Consider the following 20,488-nt stretch of genomic DNA (forward strand, 5'->3'; position numbering starts at 1 on the left):
TGACATTGTCATGAACCCAACTCAATGCCTTCTCCCTGTCCCAAAAAGACCTTGTGTATTTACTCAATCAGCTCATGGGGAAGAGGAGGAATGAAAGGCCTGTGTGACACCAGCTACCTCACTCTATAATTTCCGTCCCCATTTTCCACCAAGACCACTCAATCTTACAGCCATATGGCGGTTTGCTGCCATAACCATTCACAGCTGAGTAAAAATAAACCTTTGGGATGTATCCTAGGGACAGGGGTTTAAAGACGGTTTCAGTATGACTCGTGTTTGACTTTGAGCTGGTTATGATAACCTACTGTGATTCATCCTATCTGCAAATGATTCCCCTCATGTGGCACGAGACTAAGGTCGGGGTGTACAATATCATTCAGTTAAGACTCAAGGGTGAGGCAAAAATAGAAATTTACCACATGAAGAAGCTCAGACCAGAAATAGCTTGTTTGATGGGTATAGGTTTCAGTGGTGCAATGATGGGGTCTCTCTAGAGAGCCTTAAAAGCTCCCCCTCATTTATGATTAGGGGTAGGGTGGGTGCACACGTGGTTAGCTTACTGTGTGCTTCTGCATATGATGCTGAAAAAGCTCAAGAAGTCAAGCATCCCAAAGCTTTTAGCTTAAAATGTCTTACAATAATAATGTAATAATGATGTAATAATAATAATGTAAATTACACACTCCCAAGGTAAACACACCTACAGAATGCCACATACTGGTAATCCCAGACACAATTATTTAGATTAACTGATGTTATTTCTTGAGCATTTCAGCAAACACATGTCTTCATAACACAGTCTGGTGTAGTAACTGCAGTACTGTCTATGCTGGAGGTGTGGCTGCTGCCTACAGAGTCTCATGCCAATTAACCTGTAAATGTGGTCAGAGGTGTGCAGACATGGAGACACAGCGTTCAACCACTTCTAAGCAGTTAAAGTAATTGCTATCTCAATAATTATAGTTGTGATTTATGATCGCACAGGTATTGTAACAGTTTCTATTTCACAACAGAAAAAAAACTGTTGGTACTCGTGGTAATTAACACCTTAAATCCTTTTGTATTTGCAGGACGTTGATGTACTAAACCTGTTTGCATTCACGGACTTAAAGGACTTCGCCTAACAAAAACCTGACTAATCCCAGTAGGTTTTTAGCCTATTGGGATAAAACAACGGGGCTCTGGGTACGGCAATTGTAGCGCCACGGTTGCGCATCACTGTTGGCCACAGCTATTAGACAGATTGCCATCAGATCTTTCACAAACATCCATGTGGCACAGGCAACAAGGCCGAATCAGTTCACTGATGTTTCTTGCTGCCTCACTATGAAGATTCACATAAGTGAGTTTATGTGAAATTATTGCCATGAGGTTTGATAAACCAAATCCATGACTCCATCGTTAACTGCCTCATTGAGCCACTAGCATGGCTCTAAATTAGTTTATTTCATCAGTTGTGACTTCTGTAAAACATAAATTTAATTATAGGTCACTGCCTCACTGCCTCTGAAAGTAAACGGTTTCCACTTCTAGTAATAAGTTCCCAGTTAACAGTAGGAGAGATGGCAGTCACTGTTCAAAACTGAAATCTCAAATGTAACTGCACTGAATGCATCACACAGAAGCACCCTCATATATCTTATATGCATAATGTTTAGCAAAGAAAACAAGCTCCTAGGTTGACTTTTTAAATCCAGGTTAAGTGACTTTTTGACTTTAAGTACTTACTGAGTATTTGAAAGGTCAGCGAACGAAGCTGACGTTCCCAAGCTTTACATATACACAGATCAAATTACAATTTTCTTTCGCCCGAAAAAAAAATTAAAAAGCACTCATGTCATAAATGAAAATGCAAACTGACTTTGACCGTGAGAAAAATAATGTCTCTCTGCTAACATTTAAACAGCACAGGGACTCGTCACAACTCATAACAGAGAGTGCTTCCTCATAACTTCATGCCTAAGTTATTATTTTAAAAAGAACACACCAGGAATCTGTGACCTAAAATGTGTCTGGTGCTGATAGATAGAAGGAAATAACTTACTGTTATGCAAATTGTCTGTCAACTATCTAACAGCATCTTAACAGAACATGCTGTATTGTTAAACCACAGTTTGGAAGAACACTTTCAACTACACAGGAAATCATACTTCGGTTTCATTAGCATACATGAGATCCACCAGTTAGTAACTAAACACCTAATGCATCGCTGACAATGCTTTAATAAGCTTGAAAACGATGATGTATCAATAATATTCAATATGTAAGTATAACAAAGCGACAGCTCTCAAACCCTAATCCCTGCTTGCTGTCCAATGTAATGACAGCACCCTAAAGAAATCAGTCTAAAAATATGTGTTGTTATTAGAAAATAGCTGTCACAAAACTATGCGGAGTTTGTATTTAGTGGTCTTAACCTAAACCTCAGGTATGTGTTTGTGTGCATTTGTAGTAGAGTGTTCATATATAAATAGCGTGTAAACCTGTTGGATTCCCAGAAGAACCAAACGGAGAATGGAGCTGTTTGAGCAACAGCCACTTATTTCAGGTGATGGATCTGGATCTACACGCATGCCTGCGGGACACCTTCCATTTCCCTAACGCTGTGTAAAATGTTTGAAGATGGAGGGCAGACCTTCCCCGGGCCCCTCCCCTTCCACTCCCCGCTCATCTGACACATAATAGCCTCCATATCTCGTTCTTCCTCTCTTGTTCCCTCTTTTCTTCAACATGCAGCCCTGACAGGACAGGTGAAGAGAGGTGAGGAGCAACAAGAGGTGACAGCATCCCTCAGGCCCAGAGCCTCTCTGCTTTGATGTCCCACGACAGATACGGTCATTGACGGTACCTCACTAAACCCACCCTTCCCCCTAAAAACACCGATCTCCCTCAATTCAGGCTGCACTAATCTCGGCGATCCTTATCTCCACACATCAAAACAAGCACCAAAGGACAAAAAACTTTTGTGTCGCAAAGTTCATCAAAGTTCAACACAATCTCCTGACTTACTGTAAATCTTAAAGGCAAGGCTCTGTCCACGGGGATGAGACTGTGCAACCTGTTTGTGTACTGTTTGGGCTCCACTTTCCAGAGGAGCTGAGGTTGAGCCAGAGCTCGCCACTATGTCAGACTCGTAGCTTTTAAAACAGATGCTGGACTCGCCGTGGCCAAACCACCCTCACTTTTAGTGTTGACCCATGTGGTAATTCTATTTAGCTTCTTACAGACCCCATTAAATTTACCCAAATTACTTGAGCCAAATATATCAAGCAATTTCAGTTTATTTGGAGACGCCTTTAGCGAGTCACTTTTAGTTTCACCAGCACAGGTGGTTTGAAGGAATACTCCAAGTGATATATTTTGAGGATGATTTAACTTTATTCCCCCCGGAGATGTGCTAAAGTGTTTGAGTTATATTGTTAGAAGATGGAGTGGGAAAGTGCTCGAACATGTGTTCTCTCAGAATGACAAAAGGAATAGGGATTTTTGCCTTACAGCGTTAAGCATCCACTGCCTCTGCACCGTCCCATAGGGAACGAATGGCAGAGTGACAAATACACTCAGCCTTGGTGGAAAATTAGCGAAGCAGTAGGCGGTTACAGAGGAAGAAATTAGTCAAATGTGTTGATTCTCAATGTCTAATTTAGAAGAACATCCCCATAAAGTCATCAGCACTCCATCCTAATCATCCATTACCCTCCTACATTGACAACACCAACAAAGAGTCCCATTTCCCGCTGCAGATGGTTAGCTGCAATGGTTTTATAATAGTGTACACTTTGAAATGTCCTCTTGTATTTTATAGGAAAAAGGAAAAATAATAACAGCGACATTCCTGAGGGGCTGTAATTTTCTTCCGGCGGGGAAAAGTTGTCCATTATGGTCAGGGTCAAGGAACACATGCAACCCCGTCATCAGGGCTGCGTGGTCGGCCACATCAGAACAGGCCGTCACAAGCAGTGGAAAGGCCCTGTCTGTTAGCACAACACGCAGCCAATCACCAGCCAGAGGCCCCAGTGCCTCGGTACATTTGCCCCCCCTAACCACGCCACGCTCTAATTTAAGCACACATATTCCATTGAAATTACAGCATGCATACCCACCCTTCCCTGCAATTTACATGATTTGCACGCTGATGGGGTGAACAACAATGCTGATATAGTGGATTCCGAGGAGGTTTTCTCTTCCCTTGTTTGGCAGACAAAACAAAAAGACTAAGACAACAGCGCTGCTGCACAGCAATCAATCACTGAACTGTGAAGAGTAAAAGTCATTCCCTGAATTCACTGCCTTTATCACACAAGGCACATGAAATTGCCTCAAAAAACTAGTGTTATGAACAGGCAGCAAAAATTGAGACGTGCTGTCCTAAATTCACGTCATTTATGCTGGTACATTTATTCCATCCAGATGTGCAACAAAAACAAAAGTTAGGTGTTTGACAAGACTCATTTAATTTTTCATTCTATTTGAGATTTACTACATTTTAATGTCACACTAATATGAGTTTGTGCAGATTGATGCTACAACATTAGGTCTGGTGCATGTACGTATATGTGTGTGTTGTAACCATGCCAAAATGGAAACATTAATCTTGATTATGTAAGCAATAGCAGTATGAGTGTGGGTAATAAATAATAACGATAACACAAATGTTTTTAAACAGGCTTAAAAAAATATGTAGCACGTTGTTGCTGGCAAATGTGAATGTACCATGTAGTGCACACCTCTTGGAAGCGATTGGATTGGAAGCATTAATATTTTTATAACCTCAGTCAAGCACTAACTAATGCATTAATATTAAATTGTTTACCAATAATTTTATTTTGTGTTGACTTCATGTAGTGCAGTGAAGTCAAAGACAAAGGCTCAGGAGGGGCGACCATCCGCCCCAACCAGCCGTGGTGAGGAGATAAAGGACAGATAAACGCACAAAAACAACCATCGGGCAGCAAACATACAATAAAGTTATTAATAAAATATAAAAACGCAAGCGACAGTGGAAAAACTGGAGCTAAAAGGCAGCTTGTGCCAGGTTTTATGCTTGGGCTGTTCATGTATTAACCAATTCATGTCAGCTAAATGAGGGTTTTACAAACAACATAACTCTCTTAGGAGCATTATAAAAACACAACACACCCATGTGTGAAAATGTGCAACCAGAACAAGCTGTCAATCACAGAGAAAAATGTTGCTCATCATGGGCTTTGGTCAGGCAAGAATACACGTCTTTGATCAAAACGGACGAGTGCGTTCGCTTGTGTGGGATGTTGCTTGGCTGCATCAACACTGCAATTCAGAATGGAATTTTACAGGTGTTGTGGGAATGTGAGGCTGCTCGCTGCAAAACAACTTATCCACACACCTACACACGTGCAAGCCTTCAGCTGTTGCTGGGTCTAAAGCTATTTGGTTTTCGGCCTCTGACGTGTTGACAGTGAACACCATCGAGATCGCACTAGGGCTGTCTGAGTGTGTAATAGGTGCAACGAAAGACATGAAGACAATGTACTCTGCACACCTTACTCGGGAATGCCTTGAGAAAAACGCAAACCACTGGATTGCCAAGTGCATCTTGGGATAGACGGCGACAGTGATGAGTCACTGCAGCAGGCTGGGAACTTGAAAGGTGCAGGTTCTGTGGCGTCTTGGTATTTTGACTATTCACACAATCAGATCGAGACGTGGTTGATGCTGTTTGACTTTATTTTTAGAAAGCCTGGCTGTTGTGCTTTGTGTTTGTTTATTTCATATGTTATGTGATCTTCTTAGAAGTGGATTCCATGAAGTGTTACACGTTGTAGCATGAGCTGCTCAGATAATGAGTTAGCAAAGTGCATATGGTAATATGTATAATCCTAAAAAAGTTGAATTGGGTAATGATTAATTGTCACAATAAGGTGCAATAATGGACAGTAGAAGCTGAACAGAAACAGAAAAGTACAGGAAAAAATAATTAAACTATTAGCTAAAAATTATTATTAGTTAGTGAAAAGAAACAAAGTAACATATATCAACAAAACTTTGTATAAGCTAATGAAATGATTTAAAGGATAAATGTTAAGTGAAAAAATAAAAGTTAATACTAATGCATATGTTATCCAATACACACACCTATTTGGTTGTGTCTGAAATCACTCCCTATGTAATGCACCACATAGGGTGTTCATGACTTTGTAGGGGTGTCCAGCATATTAAAGACTCTCTGCTGTATTACAGGGAGTAGTTAATGACTGAACAGGGAGTGATTATGGCACCAGCCTTTGTTTATGAAGACGTTAAGAACAGGACAGGTGTGGTGTTGATTGAGAGTTGTTACTCTTCATCAGATTAAATAAGATGGGAAAGCTGAACCAGACCGTGCTTTATAGCAGAACCATTCTAATCTCCAGTCTTTATTTTGGATTCATTTCAAATGCTGAAACCTGGCAATCGTTCAGTGTAAGTGCATCATGCACGACTGTCACGTTTACAGTTCAAGGCCGGCTTTGTTCCGCAGTGGTGTGGTTCATTCATTTACTCAGGTGTGTTAAAGGCCCCACAATGCTATGGTATCACACAGTAAGTGCTTTTCAATGAGAATTTGTTCATTGTCACATAAGATGGAGAGCCAAGGGGGCCTTGGCATTTGAAAAGGCCATATTTGAGGGCCTCCTCTGTGAGTGTTTACCTTCAAGGACAAATGAAGCCATTGAGTCCCTGCGAGCTGTGAATGAGCTCCTTCTGCACACACAGGCTTTTTGAATGCACATCAAAACAACCTCAGCAAACCCAGGAACACATTCCTCCAGCATTTAATGTGAGGGCAAATACTCAACCACTTCAATAAAATACCTTTCGGATGGAATTGCATAAGTCAGGAAAGCAAGCAGTGGCCAGACCGAGGTGAAACTCAGGGAAGACCAACGGATGAAGGTTTACCTGCAGATTTCAGGGACTGTTACAGAGAGGGGATTTATTGTGTTGACAGATTTACAGTGGACGTACATGCAACTCAGTACAAAAACCTGACTGAGCCAGAGCCCCGGCTGTCATGTCGCTATATATCAAGACGTTAATCAGACTTGCCTCCCCAAAACTGAGTTCATCTATCACATCTTAGAATAAAGAACAGAAGCAGTTGAAAAAACATTGTCTGCCACATGTCTATTTATACATGCCGTCTTTTTGAGGTTGGAGAGACAATAACAAGCTGAGCCCTACGAAGGCCATTCTATTTTAATTATACTGTACGAAAGCTCCCCCGCCCCATCTTCCTCCCCTTTCTACAACCCCTTCCCTTCACAAACACGCACAAAAGGCATCGCATTACACGCTAACATCCCCGCTCCCTGCGCCATATAATTATACAATCGGCAGAAAACATTTATTTTTAGGGTTCGTAAATGTTTGCCTTCTGCTTGTGTGTACGAAGCTGAGAGAACAAGCAGGAGTATTTCACTATAAATTTTTTAACAACTCCTTTTTCATTGTCCAGTTTGGGGATTTTATGATCGGTAGGCACTGAGTGGAGTTGAGAGCATTTCTAGATCCAGGATCGTCTAAGAAAATACTTAGAATAGAGATGGGTACAGGTGTAACTAGTTAAGAAGCACTTAGATGTTAATGAAGGATTAAAGAGGCATGATGCAGTTTTTACGGCAAGCTTGTCGGTGTGATAGAAATTCACCAATGTCAATATATAAAAAATAATAAATAAAAATAAAATATAAATAAATAAAAGGAGCAACAACTATGAGTTTTCCCACTTTTACTTACTATGCTGCACCATGACCAGCACTGGTATTTGTCTTCCCTCGCTGGATGAAAAAAGGGGAACAAATTTAAACGGACGATTGTGCCATAAAATCATGAACAATGACCTCCAACAGTAACTTTTCCTTTTTTAATTGCCGTTTCTCTGAACACTCGCTGCCAAGCGGCCTTTTTTCTTCTCTATCCTTGTTTCTTCTATTACCGACCGCAGAACTGGCCGTGAAGTGAGTTTTGCATGCCAGAAACCACTTATACTGGCAAATTAGTCACTGGGATTGGTTGATAACTGTATCAGAGTCATAAAGCTGTAATAATGTATTACAGGCAGTGTGTGGAAATTAAAATCCTTGTCACGGGATCTTTAACCTCTGTGTGACTAAGTGACATTTTTCAGGCATGAGTATTTAGGGTTTAGCTTGTTCCTCCTATGACCAATACTGCGCACCTGCCAGTTCAGGCCATAAGAAAGGAACAGGGTTTTTAAATCCAGAAAAATCTGCTGGTCTGGTGTTTTGCAGGAAACCTCTACAGTAAAATGATGTTCACACTGTTTGTGTAAAACCCAATAGCTTTAGCTGCGCTACTGAGCATCCAACTCTTTGAAAGCACTAAACTGAAGGAATCTGTGGCACTTTATGTAACGTTTTTGTTATCTTTTTCGATCCAAGAAAAAAAAGCATTTGTGTTTCTGCTCATTCAACATGAACCAAAGAATTAATGCATGTTTCTAGTTAATGCTGATTACGGAACTTTCTGTGCTGTTTGACCAGCCCACGTTAGCAAACTTTATATAGCTGGCAATGAGAACAAGACGGCACAAAGCTCGTGCTATTAGTTATTACTCATCGTATGTTCATTGAAGAGGTATTTTAGTGTCAAAGATTACAAAGAGTAAGAAGAGATAATTAGTGCTGATATACGCGGTGACTTGTCTCCCTAACGCTCTTCTGTCCATCACAACTTCTAAAGGACATTATTTTTGGATCTGCTCACTTCTCATCGCATTGTTTAAGTGAACAGTACAATCAGGCCGCATGATGATGATGCCAATAATGAGCACATGTTTCATCTGTGAGGTACATGTGACCTGCAGCGCTGCAGTGACTCTACACCTGCTCTGTCTGCGTTATATTTCCCAAGCTGCACAATCACCCACAAAAGGCAGTTAGTGGTAGCTGCAAGCTTTATCTGGCATTTACCATTAATTAAACATTTGCTAAGGACACTATTGAGCCTGGTGATGTGCCAGGTTATAATCTATTCTGCAGCAGTGGGACACTGGATCCATGCCAAAAATAAAGGTAATCTGTTTACTTCTTCACATTTATCTTATCTAACGTATGCAGATGCGTGATTGTAGACGTACAGGATACAATTAAAGTGATGTCCTCCCTCCTATATGTCCATTACGTTTAATATTAATTTACACGCAACTTAAAAGCCTGAAATGTAAAATACATACAAAAGCAATAAACATAAACTAAATGAACAAGCATTTAAGTTTGAGTGGTGAGTTTCTTCACCTACAGGCCAAAATCCCATCTTTGCCAAATTCTGTTATCACTGGTACATTTAGTTCGATGGGAGACAATAGTGGCCACACCCATTTCTGCGGTAACACTGACTCATACACAAAAATCAAGCACAGGCCAAACTTTTCACACTCATTTCAACGATTGTGTAAGTGACCACATTAAGAGAAATTAAATATATACATGCATAAACATCCAGGATATTCCAGTGATGCACAACTGCTTTTAGTGATTTACTGCACATCGTTTCAGCCACTGAGTTGTCGAGAAATCTGCAGTTTCTCTGCAACAGGTTTGCGTCACCAGGAACTTTTACAGCTTCTACTTCAACTGCTTTCAGCGGTATCGTATTAAATACAGTTTACAGTCTTTTTTTCTTTTTAAGGCATTAATTTTAAGAAATAACAGCACAACTAATGACTCATCATCTGTGGGCTATGAATTGGCACTTTCTGATTCCTTTATCCAGCCTAAATCTTCAGACAACAGTTCTGACTCCTCTCATAGAGAAGACCTGACCTTTGGCTTTGGAAAGACCTGATGAGGTCATTCTGGTCAAGTCAGCTCATTAATCTTGTTCAGTTCCATGAACACTTTTCGAATTATCTTTGGCTTGGGCATTTTTAATTGTACCAGTTTAAAACAGTATTTTATACCCTGCTCAGTTTTGGAGGTTGAGTACAGTAAAACAATCTGACTGTTCATCACTTCCTGCCAAAGGAGGCTGCTACTGGATGAGGTTATCAGCCACAAACGAGAAACATTTCATGTGCCAAGAAATCCCTCCTGGAAATTCCAAAGTCACACATTAGAATTACTCTTATTTTGCCCTAAAGTTGTTGTTCCTAAGAAAACAAATGAGATGGACTTCTATTGTCATTCTGGATTGGTGTGGAGACAGAGGGACCTCAGGGCTACAGCTTTGTTACCTGCACTTAGTGTTTAATGTCGATGGGAGAAGGAGGGGGGCCCTTTACCCAAGATGCTATCAGATGATGGAGTATTTACTCCGTTGGTGTTTTCTGTAATTAAAGAGTTTGCCTTTACTAAAAGCTGTGACCACTAATCACTTCAACAACTGTTGTCCTCCAGTGGCCTTTGATGCTCTCGTGGAGCCGCGTCCGCTTCGGTTAAATTCTAAAAATACACACGATAACCCCTGACATGGTAATAATCAGCAATGAAACTCAACTCAGCTTCATATCAGGAAGAAATGAAACTCCCTTTTGTGGATGATTTCCCTCCTGCTGCAATTACAAGATGATCCCATCAGCCAAATCACTTTAATGTTTCAAATAACATTTCACCTTTGAAATATGATACTGGCACACAAAATCTGCAGCCTACAGGAGCAGCGTGCCTAAAGGAAACCACTGAGAAGCCTTGACTGTGTTAAGCTGGACAGCTTATCTACAACACATCTCCAGGGCTGCTTAAAAACTCTGCAATTATGGGTTGTCACAAAGAGAGACATGATGAGTTAAGCTGGGCTGCTGGAGCGTCAAGTTTTTTTTTTTGAAAGATTACAAGAGACATCAGGCACAAACACAAAACCCATTTTTACTACAAGGCTACTTCTCAGCAGGCACACCACCGACCTTTAATGTTAAAATGCGGTTAAACTAATGTCAGTTATTGATGTGATGTTAATGTGATGTTGCAACAACTTTAAATGCTAACGCTTGTAAACACGTTTATGCTATGAACCAACATTAAGATAAGATTTGGTGAAATACCAAAATTGTGACAAAAATTCCGGGGGTTGGAACATATTTTACGTTACGTTAACAGTAAGACGCTGATGTAATGTTGCCACATCAGTGCTGATTCATCTTTCAAAATCATAATCCGATGGTCAACCATGATCATGACGTGGAATAAACTATGACTTAACGTTCAAACAAGACAGTTAAACAAGTTTTAACTTTGTAAACCAAAAACCGTTATCATGCATGGAAATACCTTCAAATGTAGGTATTTTATTAAATATTTGCCAGCATCTATCAAAGGGTAACTCAATATCACTGTTGGACTGCTTCTGTTGTCAGCGTGGATTAGCCAGATAATAATGCAAAGAAGCTGCTCATTGACAAGCGTAGAATATCAAGAAACACAACCTCTATCGTGCTAAGGACAATAATCTCTATGACAGCAGTAAACCTCGTATTTTGTATCACATGTGTCTTGTATCTCGTATCTCTTATCTTTTAACCTTTCCAGTACATGAGCAAACCACGTGATGTCATTTCCACCACTTTAGGTTTGGTAGGACCGTGGAAGATTAAAGGTGCTTCCGATGCGCTTCCTCTCTCTTAGAACAAGCAGTTGTGTTCTCCTTCTAATTTGCCTCCCGTCGTTTGCTTTGTGCGCACATTGAAGCCTTTGAAGTAAAGAGTGAAGTCTGCTCAGCCTGTGATGTAAGCACTTTGTGTGTGTATGTGCATGCGAAAGCAGCGGCTCCGGTGTGATAATACAAAATATAATAGTTCAACAAAAGCTAGGTTTCCTGTCGTCCTCATTCCCATGTAACACAATGCAGGTGGACAATAGACGCGGGCTCAGCCACCGTCATTATCCGCTGAGATTCACGGTGAGCTTCAGTTACATGAGCTCGGCACACATTTCTTTAGTGACTACACCGAAGAGGTGAACCTCCGCTTTATCTGCATGACCGTCAGTATAAGGTTGCATATGAAGGCTTGTGTTTCGTAATGCTACTGTATGGATGTTATTGTTGTGTTTTGTTTTGTTTTACATTTGGGAATAAAATTCTCCCAGAGCAACACAAGCACAACAGGCAACATTTAAAATGTAAACCAAAGTTATTTTCAAGCCAATTTTCCCATTATAAACTGTAAATATAACTGTTGAGAGACTCAGCTGACAGATGTTGAAGCATTCCACATTCTGATTACAATTGAGATTTTGATTACGTAAGTGGAACAATGAACGTGCAATCAGACACACATACATTTACTTTCCTGTAGTCCAAATCCTCCTATTCAAGATTCACAAATCCTTATTTATCCTAGAGGTAAACTGAAACAGGATTAAATAAAGAAACTCTGTTATTCTATTTTCTGCATTCTGTACCTTGTTTACACCGTTTCAGCAGCAGGTTGCTCACATTCCTCTGTCCCACTGGGCTATTTTGGTGCACAGGTTGACTTTCAGGAGGTTCTATTCACTGGTTCTGACAGAAGCTGCTCATAGCAACACAGCCAATTCTCCAGCAGTCAGCGTACAATAATACAAGAGGCCCTTCACAATGCAAGCGGCCACTCACAATGCCGGGCCATTAACAATGAGGGGACTAAAGCAGCAATCAGCGTAGGACTCCTGATGAGGCAGACCTGGGCTGTGCAGACGTCTGGGCTGGGGATTTAACCAGAGGCCTCGGGCCATCATACCTGACCCTATGCAACCTGAGACACAGTGTGGAAGGATGGGGAAGGGGAGGAGATGATGGGGGTGGGGTGGATGAAATCCAGAAAAAATATTTAAGAAAAACATCAGAAAACTTTTGAGTAGCGCTATTGGTGTTTTACCAACGGTCCAAAAATGCCCATTCACTATGATGGAATCTGAAAGAAAAACGTCCTCCTAACTGAGGCAGCGTTGACATAGCATCATTTTTGTATAAACTGCTTTTCATGCTCACTTTGATGGCACATACAGCAGGGTTAAACAGAGAGGTGGGAGCCCAAATAGGTGGGGGGGTGCACCTAAGCCAGAGCCTCTGTTTGAAATGACTGTTATTAACATTTCTTGTTTGAAACAGGCTTAGTCGAAAAATAGGGATGAGAGGAGCACCTAAGGGTAGACTTTTGTCTTCATAATACTGATATTTAATGTAGCAAACTGGTATTCACCTCCAAATCACTAAAACAACTTAATATGTTACATTTGTTGAACATCTACACATATAGATGAACAGAACAGAAAGGCCCTTTGAGAGAGCAGTAGACGCCAAAGTAAAGAACAAACACCCTTTTAATGGAAGAAACCTCCAGCAGAACCATTCTCAAAGCGGGAGGCCATTTGCCTCAACTGGTTGGAGCGAACTAACTATGAAGGAAAAGCATCATAGTCCCTATAACAAAGACGCTGTCTGCAAAACCGATGGTGAAATTCATCTTAATTACGTTTAATTTAATTTTAATTAATTATTGAATTAAGTGTGAGTTTCACATCATAACTTACTTTTACATTTGTCTGACAGCTCACAAACATGAAAAAACAAAGTTAGTAAGTAAGCATGCACTTTAAAACATAGGGGAAATGGATGTGTCCAAAAAACAATAATAATAATAATAATAATAATAATAATAATAATAATAATAATAATAATAATAATAATAATAATAATAATAATAATAATAATAATAATAATAATAATAATATAAAACTGCTCCAGCTCACGCTTAGCAATGAAAAAAACATTGAAGGGTAAAATTGTGTGTACTAGTGTCAGTTGCCTGTGTGTGTGTGCTGCATAAATATTTACAATCTCTAACCAAATGAGTGTGCTGATGTGGATTTAAACGCTAACATTACCAAGAATGAAATAATGAGCTTGTGGTTTCACGGAGCTAAAGGAAAACATTTGGACAAATATGGATGGTGAGTAAATGGGGCCTTTGTTGAGCACTGTGATACTTCTCACTCTGCACAAACACAAAGGACGTGTCGGAGGTGATAAAGAAAACAAATGTCAAGTTCTTTCACTGTGCTATCAGCTGCCTTTCAGTGGAGGCTGCACAGGTGCCTTGTGCATGCGTCCATGCGAGTGTGTGTGTGGAAGCACGTCCAGCTGCAGCGGAGTTATGCTGCTGATAGTCACAATTTGACTTCATATAACCTTTCATTAAATCCCACCCCACGTCTTCCTCTAAACGCAGAGTTCATCTTGCTTCGCCTCTGTTCTCAAAGCAGAGGTTCGAGTCGTAAGAGACATTGTTGCGCTGAGAGTCCTTGAGATACGTTTGAAAGCGTTTCTTCCTCAAACAGGTTGAGTGAGCGGTTGCATAAAACTCCTCACATAAAAACTGAACGCAGTGCGACTGGCTAGTGAGCTGTAAGGAATTTAATGTGCTGTTTGTGAGAAAATCAAACCTTCACCCGGCCTTACCTGTAGAACCCGACGCTCCTCATAAATGGTAAATAATTACAAAGGAAAAGATCGCGCACAGAAAGCGCTTTGTACCAAGACAGACAAAACGCAGCCAGCGCTTTTTTATTTTTATCTCTCTGTCAACAGAAGTGCATGTTTCGTTTATGATGTGCTCATTAAAATACTTGAAGAGTGTTTCAGGCAAAATGATACTGAGAGGCTGCATTCATACTGCTCGGTAGATCATTTTATTACACTTTTATTGCCTGTAGATGTAAACAAAGCAGAACAAATTCTTCTGCAAGGTTTTTTTTTATATTATCTAATGTTTTTGTTGTGCGCGTCTGCAGGACGCCAAGTCGTAAACCTCTTGCTGTTTTAAATGACGATGTAGTGCTTACCTAAAAGGTTATTTTTTTAAGTTCATAAATGGCTCCATGAGCTACGGTACTTGTAAAATATTTTTACAAATACACAAAAGGTTTACGGTTTGAAACATTATTGGCAGAAGAAATTTTGAAGTAGTAATAAAGTAAAATAAATTTTGACTTATAACTCCATCAAATACTTCTAGATCTTTGTACTCAATGAATAATTGTGTTACATAAATCTGCTTTTATTACAACTGCACAGTGAGGGCGTGATACATATTGAGAGCTGAGGGGACAGGTAAACACACGCGGAATGTAGTAATCGTTTTATTAGCCAAAACACACCTACACTGTGTGCTTACGTCCAAAGTTGATTTAGTGATATTTTCTAAATGCACGTCTGATATAGAAACCTCCCTATCTTCAGAAAATATATGCACAGCATATAATTTAAACATCAGTCATTTTGAAAAATTGAAAACAAAGTAATCAAAATGCAGTCAAAAAAGACCCTTGACATAGATTAATCAGCTTCACCTTATCTGTAGAAATAAAGATAAGTGCTAAATGAAAAAACGAATTGCTGCAAAGCTGATGTTAACGCCCAATGCTTTGCAAACAGTTTTGACATCCTTTGAACTCTGCATTTACCTTGAACGATAGCAGGGATTTTATCAGCTGCAGGACTAGTGAGTAGGAAAATGTACGGCTTTCTCTGAAATACAGAGGTAAAGAAAATGTTGGGTTAATCAATAATAGGTTTAATTTCTGTCCATTTTTTCATCCTTTGCGACATTTAGATGTCTTCAGTGTCTCTGGCTTTTATTTGTTTTCAACTTGTAAAACAAATATAGCACTTTTAAGTATAATGGAATAAAACGTCAACCTGGTCCAACTGACATCTTCAGTGTTGTAGGAGGAGAAAATGGTTCAGATCAACATAAAAAGTTGCGTTTGTGAATGAGTGCAGATTTACCTGCTCTCCCTGAATTACCAGATTTGTTCAGAGCTGTGCTTTTACTTTTTATGAGGACAGAGGATGGTTCAGTACAGAAGCTATAGAAATAAATGTCACAAACGCAGTTACAGCACATTCAAAGCGTTTTATTTACTATTGTTATTAAAAGAAATAAGACACAAGTGTTTACAATAATTTTAAGGTTTCCAGAAAGGAGCTTTTTATATTAATGATTCAGCCCTTATGTAATATATTTAAAATAATCAATATGTAAAAATACTGTATGCAAATCGTGGCCTGTTTCTAAAAGGGAACCCTGTCTGGCCCTCCCCTTTCTTCTCTCTCCTACAGTGAAGCTGTCACATCAAGTCTCTCATCACATCTGGGGTCAGACCCAGGCCAACGTGTTGTCTACAGGTGAGAGGAGAATCCTCCTCATACTCATGCTTAACACTGCATTGATGAGGAGCTGCTGAGTGAGGTCAGTGTAAACCAGGATTAACCCTTCCCACCTTCTGCTTGACCACAGGGTCAGTGGAAACTCTCACTTACGTGGCTGAAATACTTCAGTGGTTTAAAGATCTTTTCTTGACTTGTGTTACCGGTTTGCTCGTTGCATAATACATACACATCCAATTATTTCTTTTAAATATATGTCGTCATGAGTCAACACATTTTGTTTATTTGTCCCATTTCTTGGTTTGGTATTTAGCACAAGATCAATGGCCTAATTGCAAGAGCTGAGATTTCCATCTCTGATCAATTATTAGTAGCTGACCTACTTACTAACACGAAAGATATTTGATCAGACATTCCGTTGTAATGTCACCATAGTATTGCGCACCGCACTAATCAACGTCTCATTATGTGGTTTGCCAGGGTGTTGATGGTTCTTGTTTCATTTTCATTAGGCCTTTAAAAATCTGTTGTTTTTCCCAAGATATATTTATGGTAATCCTACATGCAGGTGGTTAAATGAGATATTCGGTTAGGTAAAAAACTAAACGTATACACTGGATAACGTGGAATTTATTTTCAGTCCTTAGTTTGCATTAAGGAAATATTAGATTGTATTCAAATGAATTCCAACGAACTATTTAATTGCTAGAACACATAACTCAATGCCTGATTATTTTCACACATTGCAATTGACCTATTACTCACATTGTAATTAAGCACCCTATTAGCAAATGAGATACAGGCGCCAAAGGTGAGAATTCCCGTGGATCACTGAACTTGGTCCGGTTCAGGGCAGGACAATCACTAGCTCCTTGCAGCCACTCTGACCTCCCAAGCAGTGTTTGTTCTCTGGCAAAGCCGGAACATGTTTTCACTGTGGATCCTGGGCTCGTAAAACTCAGTAATTAGAGGGCATCCTTCAGCCGAGTGCAACTATCAGTCAGTCATTTTATGTTTATGACCGTTTTTTCTGTTGCTATAAAACTGTGTTGGTGAAGTGTTGTATAGCTTACTTAGGGATCCTGGGTTCATGATAAGACACCTACAACGTCCTCATATCAGCAGGAGGTTAATGCTGTCTCCACTGGGTTTTAACCCTTGAACAGGTACAGATACATAGATTTGTAGTTCACCCACGCATGTTTCCACAGCCAAAACCTATGTCTACACCTCTGTAGTAATGTCTCGTGTTGCAATTACTCTTGTCTGACATTCCTTGGCTTTAAAAAAAGGCGAGATCCTCCTGCACAAGCTCTGACAACCAAACTACATTCCCATTCTTGAGTCGCATGCAAGATGGAGATTTAAACATACAGATAACGAGCAACGCAGCTGTTGCGGTGTCTTGCTCAACGCAAATGCATTCACACGCAACAAAAATGCAGATAAGAATGTCTACGAAAATCTCAAGTCAAACAGATACTGTACATAAGACATGAGAAAAGATCAACAGTCCGGGTCCCATCCAGCAAGCATGCAGTGAGTCACGCCAGCTTGGGCAAATGTTGTCTGGCATGACTCACAACCACCGACACATGGGTCTCCAGAGCACGTGGATGGGCACACACAAACAGGCAAGTCATGGCAGACTGCTGCATCCAGCCTGACAGCCATTTACACCTGGTTAATGCCTCTGATCTATCTCTCATCGAATAATCCCTTAAACACAACTATGTACTGTTTGTGTGTACATGTGACAACGCACACGGATGCGTGACTGGTCCATCTCTGCAGGAGTCCTGCTCCTGCACCCATTCACATGGCCATATGCTCTTACTAGCCCGATGCGAACGGCAATAACCGTGACTCACTGAGTCAACATACACGTAAGTCTCATTTCTTTGGCTCTGATCTATTCCCATCACACACTGTCTTAGTCTGCCTTTATGCCCAGCTAAGGATGGGACTATCACTCATGCATAGGTTCTGAGAACACATACATAACCTCCAACATAAATACATACAATACTTTGTTTCTTTTGTTTTGGGCTCAGAGTTGCAAAGCAAACACACACTTGTCACTCTGGCAGTTTGCAAGCTTTGCATATCCTCCTGTGTTTCTTTTTAAACAGGATTTAGAGATTAAACCTTTACAGGGGACGCAGCGGCCAACATATTTTCCAAATCAGTATATTCTAATTGCACGATGTACGTACCACACATTTATTAACCATTTCCTACAAATAAGAGAATAAGAGGTATATAACGTATGTTTGTACAGTTAGTGTGAGGCTGGGCTGGTTTCTTGGTTTGTTCTGGGAGCTCCCACATTGACTCAGACCAACGTTCCTTCAACCTGACACTAGATGAGACATTGTGTGAAAGGATTAATGACTCTCTAGGCAATACAGCACACCTGGTTGAAACTCTCCATCGTATTATGCGTGCTCATACAGCTGGTTATTCATTTTGGTGGAATGCTGCAATTCCTGCTGATGCCTTAAGACAAACAAAAGAAAACATCTGACCAACTGTTTTGGCCTTTAAGGACTATGTTGTACATTCCTATGTGTCATAAAAGTATCTTTTTTAAAAAGAGCAAACATGTTACAGGTATAACTTTAATTTCTAATAGTGTAATTCCACATCTTGTTTTAAAAAATTCCAAAGTTTCATTTAGGGTTTAAAAAAATGCCCTTGATGAAACAGCTGCTTTTATTTTAAAATTTCTGCTCTGGCTCCAAGTTAATATCTGATCTGTAATCATCATTTGATTACAAGAGCGGGATAAAATCAATGAATCTACACCATGTTAAACTAAAGATCTGATTTGATAAACACCTCTCGCATTCAGTATAAATATGCATGCAGTAATATGTTCCTCAGTCATTGTGTAAAGAAAGATAAATCCACAATCTGTAATTTCTTTTAGTTTTCAGATGTGAGATTAAAGCTACAAAACGCAACTTCAGCCAGCAGCAGCTCAACACTCGGCTCTTCCCAGATCTGTCTTTCTGCTCCTTGCATGTCTGCTTTGCTCCATCAGGTTTGGAGCCGCAGTTCAGATATTACTCACTGTGAAATTACAATAAAAAGATGATAAACTAAAGCAGAAATGATTGAAATCCTCTACTTGGTTCAGCGGAGAGGCCCTAAATTGAAAAGCTAAGTCAAGCCATTCTGTCTCAGAGACAGTATCACAAACATCTCTCTGAAAATGCATTACAAAACAACATATAATATAAAATAATCTAACTGATCCTCTACAATGTTCAGATCAGCAGTAAAACACACATAATACTGGTAAACTCAATAGTTTATGGGCTGATGCCATCCTCAGTGCAAAGACAATATAAAGTGAGTATTTCACTTTATATTCAAAACACTGAAACACAGATTTTGAAGAATATTTAAGATAAACGCAACAAGCAATATAGCATAGCTATTGAGCAAGTAAACAGAAAAGCTGGAGGAAAACAAGGAGCTGCACATGTCACTCACCCTGTATACAGAGGAAGGCTGTTCTCCTGTCTGTCACAGTGGTGAAGCCCAACATCCTGTCAAGGAATGTCCCACTGGGCTAAAACTGCTCAGCTGATGTTCTGGAAGCGGCTAGCGACGCTGAAGATTAGCCGTTGAACATTTGCAGCTAGTCTTCACTCAAAGACAGACATAGTTTGTTTTTAAAAGTACGGAAGTCTTCCTTTCTCCTCTCTGTGTGCAGCTGGAGTCGTATTTTTATTCAGTTTATACAAATTATTTACGTATTTATTGTGTTCCATTAGTGCACTTACTGTAAAAAAGGCACTAAGCTAACGATAAAACCGCCTAAAGATGGCGTTGATGTTGTGATGTTGTTGGCGCGGACCACTGGCCTCCCTCGATTGGCTGCTCGCTAATTACAGTTCACCAGGGTCAGGACGTCAGCCTGATCTGATTGGTTAATCTTTTGTCACCAAGAGATGCGCACCTTTACGGACATGGCGGCGGTGCAATGCACTCTTTCACCGCGTCATTGGAGGGGGCGCTGTTTTACTCATTAAACAAAGGAGTAGAGGCACAAAACTTATAAACAAAGTATTTAAAATGATTTGTCATGTCAAACCTGACAATCATTTTAATACAAAATCACTAAATATGTATCAGGGTAGTAACAAACTTATTTAAACCTAATACTACATATTTGTATTGTTAACTGAACCAGATACACTCAATGATCACATTATGTCAATCCAACTTTAGGAAACTCCATCTGTATATATAGAAAGCTCAGATTATTTGAAATACTGTCAATTTTGTTTTGGCACAAATGAAAGTGACACCAGATGCAATAGAGAGGCTAAGTGAACATATTGCATAC

At 39.9% G+C, this 20,488-nt stretch overlaps 1 long non-coding RNA gene across 1 annotated transcript in view; it reads right to left on the reverse strand.

Annotated features, from left to right (window-relative positions):
* LOC114844010 (uncharacterized) overlaps positions 1-20,128 on the reverse strand; it is a 36,783-nt gene extending 16,655 nt beyond the window's left edge. Inside the window, exons 1-2 of the long non-coding RNA XR_003783670.3 lie at positions 19,923-20,128; positions 19,630-19,782 (exon numbers count right to left, since the gene is read on the reverse strand). This is a non-coding gene — a long non-coding RNA (uncharacterized LOC114844010). The remainder of the gene's footprint in view (positions 1-19,629; positions 19,783-19,922) is intronic.
* Between the last annotated feature and the right edge of the window lie 360 nt (positions 20,129-20,488).

The sequence above is a fragment of the Betta splendens genome, chromosome 17, assembly GCF_900634795.4.
Source record: "Betta splendens chromosome 17, fBetSpl5.4, whole genome shotgun sequence".
NCBI lineage: Eukaryota > Metazoa > Chordata > Actinopteri > Anabantiformes > Osphronemidae > Betta > Betta splendens.